The sequence below is a fragment of the Dendrobates tinctorius genome, unplaced genomic scaffold (genome assembly GCF_039654945.1).
Source record: "Dendrobates tinctorius isolate UK_male_01 unplaced genomic scaffold, ASM3965494v1 ptg000130l, whole genome shotgun sequence".
Classification (NCBI taxonomy): Eukaryota; Metazoa; Chordata; class Amphibia; order Anura; family Dendrobatidae; genus Dendrobates; species Dendrobates tinctorius.
The window spans coordinates 4167634-4190892 of NW_027361798.1; the positions used below are offsets into that span (position 1 = coordinate 4167634).

General features: G+C 56.0%; 1 protein-coding gene across 3 annotated transcripts in view; it reads right to left on the bottom strand.

The window, feature by feature from the left end:
- Window positions 1-23259, bottom strand: part of FAM83H (family with sequence similarity 83 member H) — a 92791-nt gene that overhangs the window by 23905 nt on the left and 45627 nt on the right. Inside the window, exon 1 of one of the 3 annotated variants that reach the window (XM_073543272.1) lies at window positions 18292-18397. The exons of the other annotated variants lie outside the window; for them this stretch is intronic. The gene's annotated coding sequence lies outside the window, so the exon portion shown is untranslated. Of the gene's footprint in view, window positions 1-18291; window positions 18398-23259 lie in introns of those variants that run through there. 3 annotated transcript variants of the gene reach the window in all.

A 23259-nucleotide genomic window follows, 5' to 3' on the forward strand; every position in this document is an offset into this window, starting at 1 on the left:
TGGGAGAGACCCCCAGCCTTCCCTCTGTACTGGGACCGGCCTCCATCATTCGGCTTCACACCATATTCTCGCTTTCTACTATGATGGAGAAACTTTTACAAAGCTGTGAGCTCCCACTATGGATACCCATGCTACTACTCCCTCTTAGCTGCTAAGACGATATGATACTAATGCACACTGACACATAATTGGCAAAAATGTAAAAAGGCAAGGCATGCTGGGTAATGCTCATCGTCATTTAATGCATTCTGAGTCAGAGCCGAACTGCCGGCAGATAGGAGAGGGTCCTGGAGAGGGGCAAGCGGGGCGAGACGGCAGGGTGGTGGAGAGGAACGAGCGGGGCAAGACGGCAGAGTGGTGGAGAGGAACGAGCGGGGCAAGACGGCAGGGTGGAGGAGAGGGACGAGCGGGGCGAGAAGGCAGAGTGGTAGAGAGGGACGAGCGGGGCGAGAAGGCAGGGTGGTGGAGAGGAACGAGCGGGGCAAGATGGCAGGGTGGTGGAGAGGGTCGAGCGGGGTAAGACGGCATGGTGGTGGAGAGGGACGAGTGGGGCAAGAAGGCAGGGTGGTGGAGAGGGATGAGCAGGGCGAGACGGCAGGGTGGTGGACAGGAACGAGCGGAGGAAGATGGCAGGGTGGAGGAGAGCGACGAGCGGGGCGAAACGGCAGGATAGTTGAGAGGAACGAGCGGGGCAAGACGGCATGGTGGTGGAGAGGGACAAGTGGGGCAAGACGGCAAGGTGGTGGAGAGGGATGAGAGGGGCGAGATGGCAGGGTGGTGGACAGGAACGAGCAGGGCAAGACGGCAGGGTGGTGGAGAGGGACGAGCGGGCAAGACAGCAGGGTGGTGGACAGGGACGAGCGGGGCAAGACGGCAGGGTGGTGGAGAGGGACGAGCGGAGCGAGACGGCAGGGTGGACGAGAGGGACGAGCAGGTAGAGACGGCAGGGTGGAGGAGAGGGACGAGCGGGTAGAGACGGCAGGGTGGTGGAGAGGGACGAGTGGGGAGTGACAGCAGGGTGGAGGAGAGGGACGAACGGAGCGAAACGGCAGGGTGGTGGAGAGGAACGAGTGGGGCAAGAAGGCAGGGTGGTGGAGAGGGACGAACGAGGCAAGACGGCAGGGTGGTGGAGAGGGCAGAGCGGGCAAGATAGCAAGATGGTGGAGAGGGACGAGCGGGGCGAGACGACAGGGTGGTGGAGAGGAAGAAGCGGGGCAAGACGGCAGGGTGGTGGAGAGGGACGAGCAGGGCAAGACGGCAGGGTGGTGGAGAGGGACGAGCAGGGCAAGATGGCAGGGTGGTGGAGAGGGACGAGCAGGGCAAGAAGGCAGGGTGGTGGAGAGGGACGAGCGGGGCGAGACGGCAGGGTGGTGGAGAGGGACGAGCGGGGCGAGACGGCAGGGTGGTGGAGAGGGACGAGTGGGGAAAGATGGCAGAGTGGAGGAGAGGGACGAGCGGGGCGAGGCGGCAGAGTGGTGGGGAGGGCCGAGTAGGGCGAGAAGGCAGGGTCAAGGAGAGGGACGAGCGTGGAGAGACGGCAGGGTCCTGGAGAGGAGCAAGCGGGACGAAAAGGCAGGATGCAGGAGAGGGATGAGTGCGGCGAGGCAGCAGGGTGGTGGAGAAGGACGAGCAGGGCAAGACGGCAGGGTGGTGGAGAGGGACGAGCAGGGCAAGACGGTAGGGTGGTGGAGAGGGACGAGCAGGGCAAGACGGCAGGGTGGTGGAGAGGGACGAGTGGGGAAAGACGGCAGGGTGGTGGAGAAGGACAAGCTGGGAGAGACAACAGGGTGCCGGATACGGACGAGTGGGGAGAAACAAAAGGGTGGTGGAGAGGCACGAGCGAGGCGAGACAGCAGGGGTTTTGGAGAGGGACGAGCTGGGCGAGACGGCAGGGTGGTGGAGAGGGATGAACTGGGAGAGACAACATGGTGCCAGGTACGTATGAGTGGGGCGAGACGGCAGGGCGTCAGAGATAGACGAGCGGGGCAATTCGGCAGGGTGCTGGAGTCAGGGACGCCAAGCGATACGGCAGGGTGCTGGAATGACGCCCGCTGGGTGCTGAGGCCTCGTTGAGCAGCTCTGGGTGTGACCAGGATTTACAAGGAGAGCATTTATGAATGGAATTTAAGAGGATTTGCAGATTGTCAGCTCCACTCCTGACACATAACTTGTATAAATATATATACAGCCGCAGCGACTCCACCCAAAACACTCAGCCCCAAACCAATAACCTTTACACTATGGACGCTGCTCTGAAGGCCCAGGCGTCCTGCAGGGGCCGAGCGGCAGCATCCAGCCTACCCCTGATGGACATACAGAGAGGCCTCTGCTGGCGGCAGCTCTGGCCGCCCCGGGGCACATGAAGGCCCAGGATCAGTGCCTCATACAACCAGGTGTATCACCTTCAGAGATTGGCCGCCGGCGGAGCCCACCCTGCACCATCGCTATGTCAGAAATGACAGGCAGCCTCCACAACTAGGTGATTACATCGAAAAACCAACCCAGAAGAGGCAACGGCTGAAAGAAGGAAAGAAGACGAAAAGACGATCTTACAGCGAAGTCTCCACCGTCCGGGACACCACGTGTGAGGAGACACCCTGGTCCTACGTCACTTCCTCACTGCTCGGAACAGAATGATTACTTTACAGTAGTTGTGGTACTACAACTCTCAGCAATCCTTGAGCAGACTGTAGGGCTTGGAGTAGATTAGTCATTCTCTACTCGTAGCACCAAACACCTATTCACTGAGGTGTGTCTCGATGATGGTTCGTCTATGGGAATCTGTTCACTATGGATCGCTGAGATCCACCACTAAATCACACGGTCCACAATTCTTAGTTCTGGAGATCATTTGGGTTCTTATAAGGATCATCAGTGCCCCTGCGACATGTCACCAGCTCCAGTATGCGTAGGCTGCGGGGACTTCAGGCCGATGCATGTACCAGGTTTTTTCATCTTCATATGAAGTCATTGACGCATTTGAGGAGAAGAAACCTGGGGAACGTCCATGCACCAAACATGCCGGACCATGATGGTTGGTGAATACTCTGGGACATCTGAGACCTCTTGCCGATGACCAGTGGGCACTCATCAGATCTCTCTAAGGTCAATGACTTTACAGACTTTTTTTCAAGACACAACTGCAAATAAATATGGTGGAGATCAATGACCCCAAGAAGAGGAAAATCTGAAAATACAAGGACAACACCAAATGCAAACATGAGGATCTGGGACCAGATCAACCCCAAACCTCTACATGCCTCATAAGCTTTATTCTAGGAGACAACTATCAACAAAATGGACACAACCACAAAAGAAATCATAGATCCGGAGAAGACAGAAGCCGACATCCTGGGGGAACACGAAATCTCTACAGTCTGAAGTACCAATGTACAAAAATACAGTGTACCTCCAAAACAAGAGATAATAAAAAGTTCAATATTTTATTATATTAGAAAACATCACATAAGTATATAAATACATGGACAAGGGATACAAAAAAAGAGAGCGATAGGGACATGCAAATAAATATGTAAAACCAGGTCTTACATAGCATATGTATAGAGGAGGGGAAGGACAGCACTAGTCCCTCAAAAACGAATAGGTCAAATCTACAACAAATAAGTGCAAAAAAAGCAGTCCATAAAAGTCAATTGGACCACTAAAGGTCCTCCTTAATAAAGTGCATATGCAGCCTCAATATGTCACACCATGGTAGATGTGACCACACAATATAATTACATACAATCCTAGTGGTCAAAATAGGCCACACAAAGCGATATAAAGCGAAAAAAGGCATCAAAAGCGTCACTCTTACCCATAGTACCTCTCCAGAAAAACCCGGTGTATACAGCCCCAACGCGCGTTTCGCGTTTTGCTTTCTATCGTTTTTGTGGCCTATTTTGACCACTAGGATTGAATGTAATTATATTGTGTGGTCACATCTACCATGGTGTGACATATTGAGGCTGCATATGCATTTTATTAAGGAGGACCTTTAGTGGTCCAATTGACTTTTATGGACTGCTTTTTTGCACTTATTTGTTGTAGATTTGACCTATTCGTTTTTGAGGGACTAGTGCTGTCATTCCCCTCCTCTATACATATGCTATGTAAGACCCGGTTTTACATATTTATTTGCATGTCCCTATCGCTCTCTTTTTTTGTATCCCTTGTCCATGTATTTATATACTTATGTGATGTTTTCTAATATAATAAAATATTGAACTTTTTATTATCTGTACAAATCTCTGGTTAGACCACACATGAAGCACTGTGGACAGTTTTGGGCACCGGTGCTCAGGAAGAATATAATGGAACTAGAGCGGATACAAAGGAGGGCACCAAAATTAATAAAGGGGATGGGGGAACTACAATACCCAAAGGGATTAGCAAAATTAGGATTATTTAGTCTAGAAAAAAGACGACTGAGGGGCGCTCTAATAATAACAATAATACATTTTATTTCTATAGCGCCGACATATTCCGCAGCACTTTACATTTCAGGGGGGACTTGTACAGACAATAGACATTACAGCATAACAATAATCACATAGATCATAACAGATACCAAGAGGAAAGAGGGCCCTGCTCGCAAGCTTACAGTCTATGAGGAAAGAGGGAGACACGAAAGGTGGGTGGTAACAGTTGCCCTGATTGTATGGACCAGCCATAGTGTTAAGTGTGTAACAGTACAGACACAGAGGGCTAATGGATGCATAAAGCATGTGGGAACATGATGCGGGGAACCTGGTTATGGTAAAACTTTTGGCTGTGCCACACAGGGATAGATTAGGTTGATGTGTTGAGGCGATCTAATAACCATGTATAAGTATATAAGGGGACAATACAAATCTCTCTCCGAGGATCTGTTTACACCAAGGAAGGTGACGGTCACAAGGTGGCATTCTCTGCGTCTGGAGGGGAAAAGGTTTCTCCACCAACATAGAAGAGGATTCTTTACTGTTAGGTCAGTGAGAATCTGGAATTCCCTGCCTGAGGAGGTGGTGATGGCGAACTCAGTCGAGGGGTTCAAGAGAGGCCTGGACGTCTTCCTGGAGCGTAACGATATTGTATCTGACAGTGATTAGGTTCTTTAGAAGGACGTAGATCTGGGGATTTATTCTGACAGAATTTTATAGGCTGAACTGGATGGACTAATGTCTTTTTTCGGCCTTACTAACTATGTTACTATGTTTTGGAGGTGCACTTTGTATTTTTGTACATCAGTATTTAGTGAGTGTTCCAAATTAACATTGTTTTTTGGTCCTTTCAAACTTTTTGGATCATTTATGATGAAGGAATAATGCATTCCGTTCTAATTTGCATATAGTGTGAATTACCAGCAGAGGAGCAGCGGCATGTTGTGTACACTGTGCGGCACATGTCCTCGCTATCTGACGTCCATAGGCCCGGTCCTCCTCACTGATATGTTTGGATTTGGAATGATGAATGATTGACATCTTGGTCCCCTCCCCGCTGTCACCCACCAGTCCGGATCTGGCCTCATAATGGAGTCACTCAACACAGAATGCCAGGAATGAGCCCGAGAATTTGGAAATTGTAAAACCACATTTTTGTTCTAAACCACAAAACAGGTACAAGTGCAGCAAAAAAACCTTTGTGAATGAACTGCCCATCCCCCAGCACGCAACGGCCCCCCCAGCACCCCAAGGCATGACTTTACCCCAACACCCAGGCGTATAACTCTCCCACCAAACATCGCAACGCATGAATCTCTCCCCAATATACGACTGCCCCCCAGCACCCCAAGACATGACTTTACCCCAACACCCCAGCGCATGTCTCTCCACACAAACATCCCAATGCACGAATACCTCCCCATACTGTGTGAGGGGGCATCATACTGTGTGTGGGGAAATCATACTGTGTGTGGGGGCATCATACTGTGTGTGGGGGCATCATACTGTGTGTGGGGGCATCATACTGTGTGTGGGGGCATCATACTGTGTGTGGGGGCATCATACTGTGTGTGGGGGCATCATACTGTGTGTGGGGGCATCATACTGTGTGTGGGGGCATCATACTGTGTGTGGGAAAATCATACTGTGTGTGGGAAAATCATACTGTGTGTGGGAAAATCATACTGTGTGTGGGGGCGTCACACTGTGAGTGAAGGTGTCATACTGTGTGGGAGAATCATACTGTGTGGGGGCACCATACTGTGTGTGGGGGCATCATACTGTGCGGGGGCATCATACTGTGTGGGGGCATTATACTGTGTGGGAGCATCATTCTGTGTGTGAGGGCATCATACTGTGTGGGGGCATCATACTGTGTGGGGGCATCATACTGTGTGTGGGGGCGTCATACTGTGTGTGGGGGCGTCATACTGTGTGTGGGGGCGTCATACTGTGAGTGAAGGCGTCATACTGTGTGGGAGCATCATACTGTGTGGGGGCATCATACTGTGTGTGGGAGCATCAAACTGTGTGTGGGAGCATCAAACTGTGTGTGGGAGCATCAAACTGTGTGTGGGAGCATCAAACTGTGTGGGGGCATCATACTGTGTGGGGGCGTCATACTGTGAGTGGGGGCGTCATACTGTGAGTGGGGGCGTCATACTGTGAGTGGGGGCGTCATACTGTGAGTGGGGGCGTCATACTGTGAGTGGGGGCGTCATACTGTGAGTGGGGGCGTCATACTGTGAGTGGGGGCGTCATACTGTGAGTGGGGGCGTCATACTGTGAGTGGGGGCGTCATACTGTGAGTGGGGGCGTCATACTGTGAGTGGGGGCGTCATACTGTGTGGGGGCATCATACTGTGTGTGGGGAAATCATACTGTGTGGGGGCATCATACTGTGTGTGGGCATCATACTGTCTGTGGTGGCATCATACAGTGTGGGGGCATCATACAGTGTGGGGGCATCACACTGTGTGGGGGCATCATACTGTGTGGGGGCATCATACTGTGTGTGGGGGCATCATACTGTGTGTGGGGGCATCATACTGTGTGTGGGGGCATCATACTGTGTGTGGGGGCATCATACTGTGTGGGGGCATCATACTGTGTGTGGGGGCGTCATACTGTGAGTGAAGGCGTCATACTGTGTGGGAGCATCATACTGTGTGGGGGCATCATACTGTGTGTGGGAGCATCATACTGTGTGTGGGAGCATCAAACTGTGTGTGGGAGCATCAAACTGTGTGTGGGAGCATCAAACTGTGTGGGGGCATCATACTGTGTGGGGGCATCATACTGTGTGGGGGCGTCATACTGTGTGGAGGCGTCATACTGTGTGTGGGGGTCTCATACTGTGTGTGGGGGCGTCACACTGTGAGTGAAGGTGTCATACTGTGTGGGAGAATCATACTGTGTGGGGGCACCATACTGTGTGTGGGGGCATCATTGTGTGTGAAGGCATCATACTGTGTGGGGGCATCATACTGTGTGGGGGCATTATACTGTGTGGGAGCATCAATCTGTGTGTGAGGGCATCATACTGTGTGGGGGCATCATACTGTGTGGGGGCATCATACTGTGTAGGAGCATCATACTGTGTATGGGGGCATCATACTTTGTGGGGGCGACATACTGTGGGTGGGTGCGTCATACTGTGTGTGGGGGCATCATACTGTGAGTGAAGGCGTCATACTGTGAGTGAAGGCGTCATACTGTGTGAGAGCGTCATACTGTGTGAGAGCATCATACTGTGAGAGAGCATCATACTGTGTTGGGGCATCATACTGTGTGTGGGGGCATCATACTGTGTGTGGGGGCATCATACTGTGTGTGGGGGCATCATACTGTGTGTGTCGTAGCTTTATACTGTGTGTGATGAAATCATACTGTGTGGGGTCATCATACTGTGTGGGGGGCATCATACTGTGTGGGGCATCATACTGTGTGTGGGGTATCATACAGTGTGGGGGCATCATATTGTGTGGGGGGGCATCATATTGTGTGGGGGGGCATCATACTGTGAGGGGGCATCATACTGTGAGGGGGCATCATACTGTGTGTGGGGGCATCACACTGTGTGGGGGAATCATACTGTGTGGGGGGCATCAAACTGTGTAGGGGCATCAAACTGTGTAGGGGCATCATACTGTGTAGGGGCATCATACTGTGTGGGAGCATCATACTGTGTGGGAGCATCATACTGTGTGGGAGCATCATACTGTGTGTGGGGAAATTATACTGTGTTGGGGCATCATACTGTGTGTGGGGGCATCATACTATGTGCGGGGGCATCATACTATGTGCGGGGCATCATACTGTGTGGGGGCATCATACTGTGTGGGGGCATCATACAGTGAGGGCGCGTCATACTGTGTGTGGGGGTGTCATACTGTGTGTGGGAGCATCATACTGTGTGTGGGGGCGTCATACTGTGTGTGGGGGAGTCATACTGTGTATGGGGGCATCATACTGTGTGGGGGCATCATACTGTGTGGGGGCATCATACTGTGTGGGGGCATCATACTGTGTGTGGGGGCATCATACTGTGAGTGAAGGCGTCATACTGTGAGTGAAGGCGTCATACTGTGTGAGAGCGTCATACTGTGTGAGAGCATCATACTGTGAGAGAGCATCATACTGTGTTGGGGCATCATACTGTGTGTGGGGGCATCATACTGTGTGTGGGGGCATCATACTGTGTGTGGGGGCATCATACTGTGTGTGTCGTAGCTTTATACTGTGTGTGATGAAATCATACTGTGTGGGGTCATCATACTGTGTGGGGGCATCATACTGTGTGGGGGCATCATACTGTGTGTGGGGGCATCATACAGTGTGGGGGCATCATATTGTGTGGGGGGGCATCATACTGTGAGGGGGCATCATACTGTGAGGGGGCATCATACTGTGTGTGGGGGCATCACACTGTGTGGGGGAATCATACTGTGTGGGGGGCATCAAACTGTGTAGGGGCATCATACTGTGTAGGGGCATCATACTGTGTAGGGGCATCATACTGTGTGGGAGCATCATACTGTGTGGGAGCATCATACTGTGTGTGGGGAAATTATACTGTGTTGGGGCATCATACTGTGTGTGGGGGCATCATACTATGTGTGGGGGCATCATACTATGTGCGGGGCATCATACTGTGTGGGGGCATCATACTGTGTGGGGGCATCATACAGTGAGGGCGCGTCATACTGTGTGTGGGGGCGTCATACTGTGTGTGGGAGCATCATACTGTGTGTGGGGGCGTCATACTGTGTGTGGGGGAGTCATACTGTGTGTGGGGGAGTCATACTGTGTGTGGGGGCATCATACTGTGTGGGGGCATCATACTGTGTGGGGGCATCATACTGTGTGGGGGCATCATACTGTCTGTGGGGGCATCATACTATGTGTGGGGGCATCATACAGTGTGGGGGCATCAAACTGTGTGTGGGGGCATCATACAGTGTGGGGGCATCATACAGTGTGGGGGCATCATAAAGTGTGGGAGCATCATACTGTGTGTGGGAGCATCATACTGTGTGTGGGAGCATCATACTGTGTGGGGGGCATCATACTGTGTGGGGGGCATCATACAGTGTGGGGGGCATCATACAGTGTGGGGGCATCATACTGTGTGTGGGGGCATCATACTATGTGTGGGGGCATCATACTGTGTGGGGGCATCATACAGTGTGGGGGCATCATACTGTGTGGGGGAGCATCATACTGTGTGTGGGAGCATCATACTATGTGGGGGGCATCATACAGTGTGGGGGCATCATACAGTGTGGGGGCATCATACTGTGTGGGGGGCATCATACTGTGTGGGGGCATCATACTGTCTGTGGGGGCATCATACTATGTGTGGGGGCATCAAACTGTGTGGGGGCATCATACAGTGTGGGGGCATCATACTGTGTGTGGGAGCATCATACTGTGTGTGGGAGCATCATACTGTGTGGGGGGCATCATACTGTGTGGGCATCATATAGTGTGGGGGCATCATACTGTGTGGGGGCATCATACTGTGTGGGGGCATCATACTGTGTGGGGGCATCATACTGTGTGGGGGGCATCATACTGTCTGTGGGGGCATCATACAGTGTGGGGGCATCATACAGTGTGGGGGCATCATACAGTGTGGGGGCATCATACTGTGTGGGGGCGTCATACTGTGTGTGGGGGTGTCATACTGTGAGTGAAGGTGTCATACTGTGTGGGGGAATCATACTGTGTGGGGGCTATCACACTGTGTGGGGGCATCATACTGTGTAGGGGCATCAAACTGTGTGTGGGGGCATCATACTCTGTGCGGGCATCATACTCTGTGGGGGCATCATACTGTGTGTGGGGGCGTCATACTGTGTGTGGGGGCTTCATACTGTGTGTGGGGGCTTCATACTGTGTGGGGGCTATCATACTGTGTGGGGGCTTCTTACTGTGTGGGGGCATCATACTGTGTGTGAGAGCATCATACAGTGTGGGGGCATCATACTGTGTGGGAGCATCATACTGTGTATGGGGGCATCATACAGTGTGGGGGTGACATACTGTGGGTGGGGGCGTCATACTGTGGGTGGGGGCGTCATACTGTGTGAGAGCGTCATACTGTGTGAGAGCATCATACTGTGAGAGAGCATCATACTGTGAGAGAGCATCATACTGTGTTGGGGCATCATACTGTGTGTGGGGGCATCATACAGTGTGGGGGCATCATACAGTGTGGGGGCATCATACTGTGTGGGGGGCATCATACTGTGTGTGGGGGCATCATACTATGTGTGGGGGCATCATACAGTGTGGGGGCATCATACTGTGTGTGGGAGCATCATACTGTGTGTGGGAGCATCATACTGTGTGTGGGAGCATCATACTGTGTGGGGGGCATCATACTGTGTGGGCATCATACAGTGTGGGGGCATCATACTGTGTGGGGGCATCATACTGTGTGGGGGGCATCATACTGTGGGGGGCATCATACTGTCTGTGGGGGCATCATACTGTCTGTGGGGGCATCATACTATGTGTGGGGGCATCAAACTGTGTGGGGGCATCATACAGTGTGGGGGCATCATACTGTGTGGGGGCGTCATACTGTGTGTGGGGGTGTCATACTGTGAGTGAAGGTGTCATACTGTGTGGGGGCTATCATACTGTGTGGGGGCATCATACTGTGTAGGGGCATCAAACTGTGTGTGGGGGCATCATACTCTGTGGGGGTATCATACTGTGTGGGGGCATCATACTGTGTGTGGGGGCGTCATACTGTGTGTGGGGGCTTCATACTGTGTGTGGGGGCTTCATACTGTGTGTGGGGGCTTCATACTGTGTGGGGGCTATCATACTGTGTGGGGGCTTCATACTGTGTGGGGGCTTCATACTGTGTGGGGGCTATCATACTGTGTGGGGGCTATCATACTGTGCGGGGGCTTCATACTGTGTGGGGGCTATCATACTGTGTGGGGGCTTCATACTGTGTGGGGGCTATCATACTGTGTGGGGGCTTCATACTGTGTGGGGGCTATCATACTGTGTGGGGGCTTCATACTGTGTGGGGGCTATCATACTGTGTGGGGGCTATCATACTGTGTGGGGGCTATCATACTGTGCGGGGGCTTCATACTGTGTGGGGGCTATCATACTGTGTGGGGGCTATCATACTGTGTGGGGGCTCTCTCTTTTTCCCACCTGGCGATTCTCAAGACTTCATGCGGATTAAAAATGTGCAAACTATTGAACATGTGAACGGGAAAATGGTTTTACAATAGAAATGAAGAGGAAAAACCTTTTTTGGGAGAGATTTTTCAGGCAGTTTTTGAAGCGGACCTGATCCAAACGCTCCTCACAAAGCTCAGTGCACACAAACCCTTATTGCCACAACGAATGTCCCCAACTGTGAAAGAGGGGAACACATCCATGTCTGCCCAGGATCACCGGGAGGAGAGAGCACGGCCATAACCACCAGCTCAAGTTACACGACAGAGAGCAGCGTCTTGTAGAGCCGGGGAAGTGTCTGCCAGCGCCCGGTCCCATATCAAGGAAGAGGCCGGAGACACCTTGAACTTTACTCCAGAGCGTTATCAACCAGTGCCAAATCCAATGAAACTGCACGTTGGCCGCTGAGTCACATTCTACCTGCGGAATACCTGCAGTGCCAGTCCTCAGTTACACCGGTCACCTCCAGAGCTGCAAATATAGTATAATGGGGGGTCCAGAGCCAAAATCTGTACATCGGTGACTACATCGACAGGAAGGAAATGAACAATGCTCCGGATTCAGCCGTTGCTCGGAGAGCGGAGCGACAGGGGAATAATCACTGGATGAGAAGAATTAGAAGAGGTCATCTCATGTACAGCACCATGGAATCAATGGTGCTATATAAATAAATAATAATCATCTCTGGCCTCAAGGAAACCTCTAAAAGTGCTGCCGAGGCCTGCGCGGTATCTGGCCCTCTCCCAGCACGGATGTAGAAATACAGCGCTGTGCATGCATGCTGCGGAGAATATAAGGGCTCATCCACACATCACTGATTGTTCGCATGCACAAAAAACAACGCTGAGTTTTATTTGCGGTTTTGTTGGTTTTTTTAGGGAAAAAAAACCTGATGTCAGTTTCTCCAGCTTCTCCTACCACAGTCTGAGGAATGGACAGTGTCCGGGTGCCATAGACAGAGTTGGATCTGAACCTCCGATCAGAACCGGACGTGTCTGTGTTCTTATGTGGACAGTCGCTCTGCAAACATCCCCCGACATGTGAACAGAGCCATAGACTACAATGGCAAGAGCGCTCCATGAGAATCACGGCTAGAGCTCGTACAAAGAAACCCACATCTGAACAAGGCCTTAATAGTTCAAAAGGCGAAGAGAATGGAGTTTATGGAGGATCTCGGCAGGAGTTTGGGCCAAACACCCTGGAGAACTTGCCCCAGATCTTCTGTGCATGAGGCTTGTGCGGATCCTTCTTGTGATCCTACACAGCAGTGCTATCAGCACAGACCCGGCAGTGACCAAAGATGCCATCCACTGAGCGAACGCCATCCACTGGATGGTCACTGAGCGGACGCCATCCACCGAGCGGACGCCATCCACTGAGCGGACACCATCCAGTGAGCGGACGCCGTCTACTGAGCGGACGCCGTCTACTGCCGAGCAGACGCCATCCACCGAGCGGACGCCGTCTACCGAGCGGACGCCGTCTACCGAGCGGACGCCGTCTACTGAGCGGACGCCGTCTACTGAGCGGACGCCATCCACTGAGCGGACGCCATCTACTGAGCGGACGCCATCTACTGAGCGGACGCCATCCACTGAGCGGACGCCATCCACTGAGCGGACATCAACTACTGAGCGGATGCCATACACAGAGCGGACATCATCTACTGAGCGGACACCATCTACTGAGCGGACGCCATCCACTGAGCGGACGCCATCCACTGAGCGGACTCCATCCACTGAGCGGACATCAACTACTGAGCGGATGCCATCTACTGAGCGGACACCATCCACAGAGCGGACACCATCCACAGAGCGGACGTCATCTACAGAGCGGACGTCATCTACTGAGCGGACGCCATCCACAGAGCGGACGCCATCTACTGAGCGGACGCCATCTACTGAGCGGACGCCATCTACTGAGCGGACGCCATCTACTGAGCGGACGCCATCTACTGAGCGGACGTCAACTACTGAGCGGACGTCAACTACTGAGCGGATGTCATCTGAGGTTACACCATCTACTGAGCGGACGCCATCTACTGAGCGGACGCCATCTACTGAGCGGACGCCATCTACTGAGCGGACGTCAATTACTGAGCGGATTTCATCTGAGTGGATGCCATCTACTGAGCAGACGCCATCTACTGAGTGGATGTCATCTGAGGTCACACCATCTACTGAGCGGACGCCATCTACTGAGTGGATGCCATCTACTGAGCAGACGCCATCTACTGAGTGGATGTCATCTGAGGTCACACCATCTACTGAGCGGACGCCATCTACTGAGCGGACACCATCTACTGAGTGGATGCCATCTACTGAGCGGACGCCATCTACTGAGTGGATGTCATCTGAGGGGACGCCATCTACTGAGCGGACGCCGTCAACAGAGCGGACGCCATCTACTGAGCGGACGCCATCTACTGAGTGGATGTCATCTGAGGGACGCCATCTACTGAGCGGACGCCATTTACTGAGCGGACGCCATCTACTGAGCGGACGCCATCTACTGAGCGGACGCCATCTACTGAGTGGATGTCATCTGAGGGACGCCATCTACTGAGCGGACGCCATCTACTGAGCGGATGCCATCTACTGAGCGGACGCCATCTACTGAGCGGACGCCATCTACTGAGCGGACGCCATCTACTGAGCGGACGCCATCTACTGAGCGGACACCATCTACTGAGCGGACGCCGTCTACTGAGCGGACGCCGTCTACTGAGCGGACGTCATCTGAGTGGATGCCATCTACTGAGCGGACGCCATCTACTGAGCAGACGCCGTCTACTGAGCGGACACCATCTACTGAGCGGACGCCATCTACTGAGCGGACGTCATCTGAGTGGATGCCATCTACTGAGCGGACGCCATCTACTGAGCAGACGCCGTCTACTGAGCGGACACCATCTACTGAGTGGATGCCATCTACTGAGCGGACGCCATCCACTGAGCGGACGCCATCCACTGAGCGGATGCCATCCACTGAGCGGACGCCATCCACTGAGCGGACATCAACTACTGAGCGGATGCCATCTACTGAGCGGACACCATCCACAGAGCGGACGTCATCTACAGAGCGGACGTCATCTACTGAGCGGACGCCATCCACAGAGCGGACGCCATCCACAGAGCGGACGCCATCTACTGAGCGGACGCCATCTACTGAGCGGACGCCATCTACTGAGCGGACGCCATCTACTGAGCGGACGCCATCTACTGAGCGGACGCCATCTACTGAGCGGACGTCAACTACTGAGCGGACGTCAACTACTGATCGGATGTCATCTGAGGTTACACCATCTACTGAGCGGACGCCATCTACTGAGCGGACGCCATCTACTGAGCGGACGCCATCTACTGAGCGGACGTCAATTACTGAGCGGATGTCATCTGAGTGGATGCCATCTACTGAGCAGACGCCATCTACTGAGTGGATGTCATCTGAGGTCACACCATCTACTGAGCGGACGCCATCTACTGAGCGGACACCATCTACTGAGTGGATGCCATCTACTGAGCAGACGCCATCTACTGAGTGGATGTCATCTGAGGTCACACCATCTACTGAGAGGACGCCATCTACTGAGCGGACACCATCTACTGAGTGGATGCCATCTACTGAGCGGACGCCATCTACTGAGTGGATGTCATCTGAGGGGACGCCATCTACTGAGCGGACGCCGTCAACAGATCGGACGCCATCTACTGAGCGGACGCCATCTACTGAGTGGATGTCATCTGAGGGACGCCATCTACTGAGCGGATGCCATCTACTGAGCGGACGCCATTTACTGAGCGGACGCCATCTACTGAGCAGACGCCATCTACTGAGCGGACGCCATCTACTGAGCGGACGCCATCTACTGAGCGGACGCCATCTACTGAGCGGACACCATCTACTGAGCGGACGCCACCTACTGAGCGGACACCATCTACTGAGTGGATGCCATCTACTGAGCAGACGCCATCTACTGAGTGGATGTCATCTGAGGTCACACCATCTACTGAGCGGACGCCATCTACTGAGCGGACACCATCTACTGAGTGGATGCCATCTACTGAGCGGACGCCATCTACTGAGTGGATGTCATCTGAGGGGACGCCATCTACTGAGCGGACGCCGTCAACAGAGCGGACGCCATCTACTGAGCGGACGCCATCTACTGAGTGGATGTCATCTGAGGGACGCCATCTACTGAGCGGATGCCATCTACTGAGCGGACGCCATTTACTGAGCGGACGCCATCTACTGAGCGGACGCCATCTACTGAGTGGATGTCATCTGAGGGACGCCATCTACTGAGCGGACGCCATCTACTGAGCGGACGCCATCTACTGAGCGGACGCCATCTACTGAGCGGACACCATCTACTGAGCGGACGCCACCTACTGAGCGGACACCATCTACTGAGTGGATGCCATCTACTGAGCAGACGCCATCTACTGAGTGGATGTCATCTGAGGTCACACCATCTACTGAGCGGACGCCATCTACTGAGCGGACACCATCTACTGAGTGGATGCCATCTACTGAGCGGACGCCATCTACTGAGTGGATGTCATCTGAGGGGACGCCATCTACTGAGCGGACGCCGTCAACAGAGCGGACGCCATCTACTGAGCGGACGCCATCTACTGAGTGGATGTCATCTGAGGGACGCCATCTACTGAGCGGATGCCATCTACTGAGCGGACGCCATTTACTGAGCGGACGCCATCTACTGAGCGGACGCCATCTACTGAGTGGATGTCATCTGAGGGACGCCATCTACTGAGCGGACGCCATCTACTGAGCGGACGCCATCTACTGAGCGGACGCCATCTACTGAGCGGACGCCGTCTACTGAGCGGACACCGTCTACTGAGCAGACGCCGTCTACTGAGCGGACGCCGTCTACTGAGCGGACGCCGTCTACTGAGCGGACGCCATCTACTGAGCGGACGCCATCTACTGAGTGGATGTCATCTGAGGGGACGCCATCTCCTGAGCGGACGCCATCTACTGAGCGGACACCATCTACTGAGGGAACGCCATCTCCTGAGCGGACGCCATCTACTGAGCGGACACCATCTACTGAGGGGACGCCATCTACTGAGGGGACGCCATCTACTGAGCGGACGCCATCTACTGAGCGGACGCCATCCACCGAGCGGACGCCATCTACTGAGCAGACGCCATCTACTGAGCAGACGCCATCTACTGAGCAGACGCCATCTACTGAGCAGACGCAACCTACTGAGCAGACGCCATCTACTGAGCGGACGCCATCTACTGAGCGGACGCCATCTACTGAGCGGACGCCATCTACTGAGCGGACGCCATCTACTGAGCGGACGCCATCTACTGAGCGGACGCCATCTACTGAGCGGACGCCATCTACTGAGCGGACGCCATCTACTGAGCGGACGCCATCTGCTGAGCGGACGCCATCATCAGAATAATCTATTAACCCTTCTGTGTCTGGAGCTTCTGACTACAGCGGTTATTACCCCCACCTAACACTTCTGCTCAGCGCTGTATTTCAAGACACAATGACGACGGGAAACTGTGGACAAACGCCAGCCGATCACAAGCCCTCTACAAGAGGAGACCCCTGACTTGCCGGCCTAGAATCACCCGCCTCAGGCGGTCCTGGATCTGAGGGTGGCTTCTGACAAGGACTCATGTTCTCACTTGTTCTTCTTGTGTTTCGCCACCGCCACCCCACCATGAGACATCCTGTCATATCAGGTCCGCAGCAGCCGATCCACGGGAGAGGGGATCAGTCACAGGACAGAGGGACACAATGTAGCAAGTCACGACACATTGTATCCAGACACTCACTAGGGAGCAAAGCACCCCACAGTCAGGGAACCCCATCTACTATCTGTTACATGGGACCGCAGGTGACATCTACTACATTATCAGTACTCAGAGTTATCACTGTGTTATCTGTGGTATTACATAGGACTGCAGGTGACATTTACTACATTATCAGTACTCAGAGTCATCACTGTGTTATCTGTGGTATTACATAGGACTGCAGGTGACATTTACCACATTATCAGTACTCAGAGTCATCACTGTGTTATCTGTGGTATTACATAGGACTGCAGGTGACATTTACTACATTATCAGTACTCAGAGTCATCACTGTTATCTGTGGTATTACATAGGACTGCAGGTGACATTTACTACATTATCAGTACTCAGAGTCATCACTGTTATCTGTGGTATTACATAGGACTGCAGGTGATATTTACTACATTATCAGTACTCAGAGTCATCACTGTGTTATCTGTGGTATTACATAGGACTGCAGGTGACATCTACTACATTATCAGTACTCAGAGTCATCACTGTGTTATCTGTGGTGTTACATAGGACTGCAGGTGACATCTACTACATTATCTGTACTCAGAGTTATCACTGTGTTATCTGTGGTGTTACATAGGACTGCAGGTGACATTACTACATTATCTGTACTCAGAGTTATCACTGTGTTATCTGTGGTGCTACATAGGACTGCCTGTGACATCTACTACATTATCTTAGTTATCACATTGTGTTACATAGGACTGCACCTCCCACCTCCCTCGGGGCTGTCAGCCATCTCTCGCTCCCAGTCCCTCACATCGCAGGGCCCTATAGGTGATGGGGGTCCTGTACTCACCAGGCGTCGTCGGGGTCCCCACCATGTGGAGGTGTCTGCGGAGCCTCCCTCCTCGCCGTGTGCTGCGTACCTGTCTCTACCTGTCCTCGCTGCATACCTCTCTGACAACCTGCCTCTACCTGAGCGCGTCTCCCAGCGGGGACAGTCATGTGTAATTACCCCCGGCCGGTAACCCCTTCACTGCTGGCACGCTCTGTCAGCAGACACCTGACGAGGTGCACACATTGGAGAGCAGTGGAGCTGCGTACATTATGTGTCCACACCAGGAGTTTTCGGTGCGGATTTTCGCTGTGTCACAAACACAGAATCTTCCAGCTCCGGCAGAGAGGACGGATTTATAGAAATGTGCGGCAGAATGCGACCTGCAGTGCGATATGTGCGGATCCTCATAGAAAATCCACAGGAAAAAACCCGTCATCTGCACGGGACTGTACCACTAACGCAGAACACCAGGAGGGTCAGAAACAATTCTAGAAGATCGGGGGCTTCATAGACTTACGACACGCTATGGAAATGACAAACATCACGGCATTCGAGGCTTTTCTGGGCCTTCTCTTTATTTAATAAAGAATATACAAAAAAAACACAAGGAACCTGATTTACCCAATAGGTGCAGAAGTACTGCAGGAAATCTGCACCAAAAACTCCCCAAATCCTCCTTGTGGGAACAAAGCCCAATATGCCCCGGCCGATATCAGTCATCTCCCCCCTCTGCCGGGGTCCGGAGGTGTCAGACAGCAGATCTGTGCGCAGATCAGCGCAGGATGATCGATCTGGAGATAAGACATCACCTGGATCCTCCGACCATCATCTGCTGGTGGAGGCGCTGATATTGGGGAGTATCACTGCTATGAAGGGGGCGCTGTACAACGCGAGATTGATGATACATGCTACATCCACATGATGCCTGCGGAGCGTCCGTCCTGTCTGTTTCCCATACTGCATTTTGCTACCATCTCTTTCCCAGGTAAGTGACGGACACAACAGTCCTCATGATGGAAAATACAATTCCTCAGACCAGGCCACTCCACCTTACAGGGGAACTAATTAAATCACACCGGGGGACACTGCCCCAGGGCCGCCGTCACCACGCACCGGGGGACACTGCCCCAGAGCCGCCATTACCACGCACCGGGCGACACTGCCCCAGAGCCGCCGTCACCACGCACCGGGGGACACTGCCCCAGAGCCACCGTCACCACGCACCGGGGGACACGGCCCCAGAGCCGCCGTCACCACGCACCGGGGGACACTGCCCCAGAGCCGCCGTCACCACGCACCGGGGGACACTGCCCCAGAGCCGCCGTCACCACGCACCGGGGGACACTGCCCCAGAGCCGCCGTCACCACGCACCGGGGGACACTGCCCCAGAGCCGCCGTCACCACGCACCGGGGGACACTGCCCCAGAGCCGCCGTCACCACGCACCGGGGCACACTGCCCCAGAGCCGCCGTCACCACGCACCGGGGGACACTGCCCCAGAGCCGCCGTCACCACGCACCGGGGGACACTGCCCCAGAGCCGCCGTCACCACGCACCGGGGGACACTGCCCCAGAGCCGCCGTCACCACGCACCGGGGGACACTGCCCCAGAGCCGCCGTCACCACGCACCGGGGGACACTGCCCCAGAGCCGCCGTCACCACGCACCGGGGGACACTGCCCCAGAGCCGCCGTCACCACGCACCGGGGGACACTGCCCCAGAGCCGCCGTCACCACGCACCGGGGGACACTGCCCCAGAGCCGCCGTCACCACGCACCGGGGGACACTGCCCCAGAGCCGCCGTCACCACGCACCGGGGGACACTGCCCCAGAGCCGCCGTCACCACGCACCGGGGGACACTGCCCCAGAGCCGCCGTCACCACGCACCGGGGGACACTGCCCCAGAGCCCCCGTCACCACGCACCGGGGGACACGGCCCCAGAGCCGCCGTCACCACGCACCGGGGGACACTGCCCCAGAGCCGCCGTCACCACGCACCGGGGGACACTGCCCCAGAGCCGCCGTCACCACGCACCGGGGGACACTGCCCCAGAGCCGCCGTCACCACGCACCGGGGGACACTGCCCCAGAGCCGCCGTCACCACGCACCGGGGCGACACTGCCCCAGAGCCGCCGTCACCACGCACCGGGGGACACTGCCCCAGAGCCGCCGTCACCACGCACCGGGGGACACTGCCCCAGAGCCGCCATTACCACGCACCGGGGGACACTGCCCCAGAGCCGCCGTCACCACGCACCGGGGGACACTGCCCCAGAGCCGCCGTCACCACGCACCGGGGGACACTGCCCCAGAGCCGCCGTCACCACGCACCGGGGGACACTGCCCCAGAGCCGCCGTCACCACGCACCGGGGGACACTGCCCCAGAGCCGCCGTCACCACGCACCGGGGGACACTGCCCCAGAGCCGCCGTCACCACGCACCGGGGGACACTGCCCCAGAGCCGCCGTCACCACGCACCGGGGGACACTGCCCCAGAGCCGCCGTCACCACGCACCGGGGGACACTGCCCCAGAGCCGCCGTCACCACGCACCGGGGGACACTGCCCCAGAGCCGCCATCACCACGCACCGGGCGACACTGCCCCAGAGACGCCGTCATCAAACACCAGGGGACACTGCACCAGAGCCACCATCATCAAACACCGGGGGACACTGCCCCAGAGCCGCCGTCACCACGCACCGGGGGACACTGCCCCAGAGCCGCCATCACCACGCACCGGGGGACACTGCCCCAGAGCCGCCGTCACCACGCACCGGGCGACACTGCCCCAGAGACGCCGTCATCAAACACCAGGGGACACTGCACCAGAGCCACCATCATCAAACACCGGGGGACACTGCCCCAGAGACGCCGTCATCAAACACAGGGGGACACTGCACCAGAGCCACCGTCACCACGCACCGGGGGACACTGCCCCAGAGCCACCGTCACCACGCACCGGGGGACACTGCCCCAAAGCCACCGTCACCACGCACCGGGGGACACTGCCCCAGAGCCACCGTCACCACGCACCAGAGGACACTGCCCCAGAGCCACCGTCACCACGCACCGGGGGACACTGCCCCAGAGCCGCCGTCACCATGCACCGGAGGACACTGCCCCAGAGCCGCCGTCACCACGCACCGGAGGACACTGCCCCAGAGCCACCGTCACCACGCACCGGGGGACACTGCCCCAGAGCAGCCGTCACCACGCACCGGGGGACACTGCACCAGAGCCACCGTCACCACGCACCGGGGGACATTGCCCCAGAGCCACCGTCACCACGCACCGGGGGACACTGCACCAGAGCCACCGTCACCACGCACCGGGGGACACTGCACCAGAGCCACCGTCACCACGCACCGGGGGACACTGCACCAAAGCCACCGTCACCACGCACCGGGGGACACTGCACCAGAGCCACCGTCACCACGCACCGGGGGACACTGCACCAGAGCCACCGTCACCACGCACCGGGGGACACTGCACCAGAGCCACCGTCACCACGCACCGGGGGACACTGCCCCAGAGCCACCGTCACCACGCACCGGAGGACACGGCCCCAGAGCCGCCGTCATCAAACACCGGGGGACACTACACCAGAGCCACCGTCACCACGCACCGGGGGACACTGCCACAGAGCCGCCGTCACCACACACCAGGGGACACTGCCCCAGAGCCGCCGTCATCAAACACCGGGGGACACTGCCCCAGAGCCACCGTCACCACGGAACGGGGACAATGTCCCAGAGCCGCCATCACCACGCACCGGGGGACACTGCCCCAGAGCCACCGTCACCACGCACTGGGGGACACTGCCCCAGAGCCACCGTCACCACGCACCGGGGGACACTGCCCCAGAGCCGCCATCATCAAACACCGAGGGACACTGCCCCAGAGCCACCGTCACCACGCACCGGGGGACACTGCCCCAGAGCCACCGTCATCAAACACCGGAGGACACTGCCCCAGAGCCACCGTCACCACGGAACGGGGACAATGTCCCAGAGCCGCCATCACCACGCACCGGGGGACACTGCCCCAGAGCCACCGTCACCACGCACTGGGGGACACTGCCCCAGAGCCACCGTCACCACGCACCGGGGGACACTGCCCCAGAGCCGCCATCATCAAACACCGGGGGACACTGCCCCAGAGCCACCGTCACCACGCACCGGGGGACACTGCCCCAGAACCGCCGTCATCACGCACGGGGGGACACTGCCCCAGAGCCACCGTCACCACGCACCTGGGGACAATGACCCAGAGCCGCCATCACCACGCACCGGAGGATGCTGCCCCAGAGCCACCGTCACCACGCACCGGGGTACATTGCCACAGAGCCGCCGTCACCACACACCAGGGGACGCTGCCCCAGAGCCACTGCCACCACGCACCGGAGGATGCTGCCCCAGAGCCGCCGTCATCAAACACCGGGGGGCAGTGCCCCAGAGCCGCCGTCATCAAACACCGGGGGACAGTACCCCACAGCCACCGTCACCACGCACCAGGGGACACTGCCCCAGAGCCACCGTCATCAAACACCGGGGGACAATGCCACAAAGCCGCCGTCACCACGCACTGGGGGACACTGCCCCAGAGCCACCATCACCACGCACCGGAGGATGCTGCCCCAGAGCCACCGTCACCACGCACCGGGGACACTGCAACAGAGCAGCCGTCATCACACACCAGGGGACACTGCCACAGAGCCGTCGTCTCCACACACCAGGGGACGCTGCCCCAGAGCCACTGCCACCACGCACCGGAGGATGCTGCCCCAGAGCCGCCGTCATCAAACACCGGGGGACAGTTCCCCAGAGCCACCGTCACTACGCACCGGAAGATGCTGCCCCAGAGCAGCCGTCATCAAACACCGGGGGACACTGCACTAGAGCCACCGTCACCACGCACCGGGGGACACTGCCACAGAGCCGCCGTCACCACACACCAGGGGACACTGCCCCAGAGCCGCCGT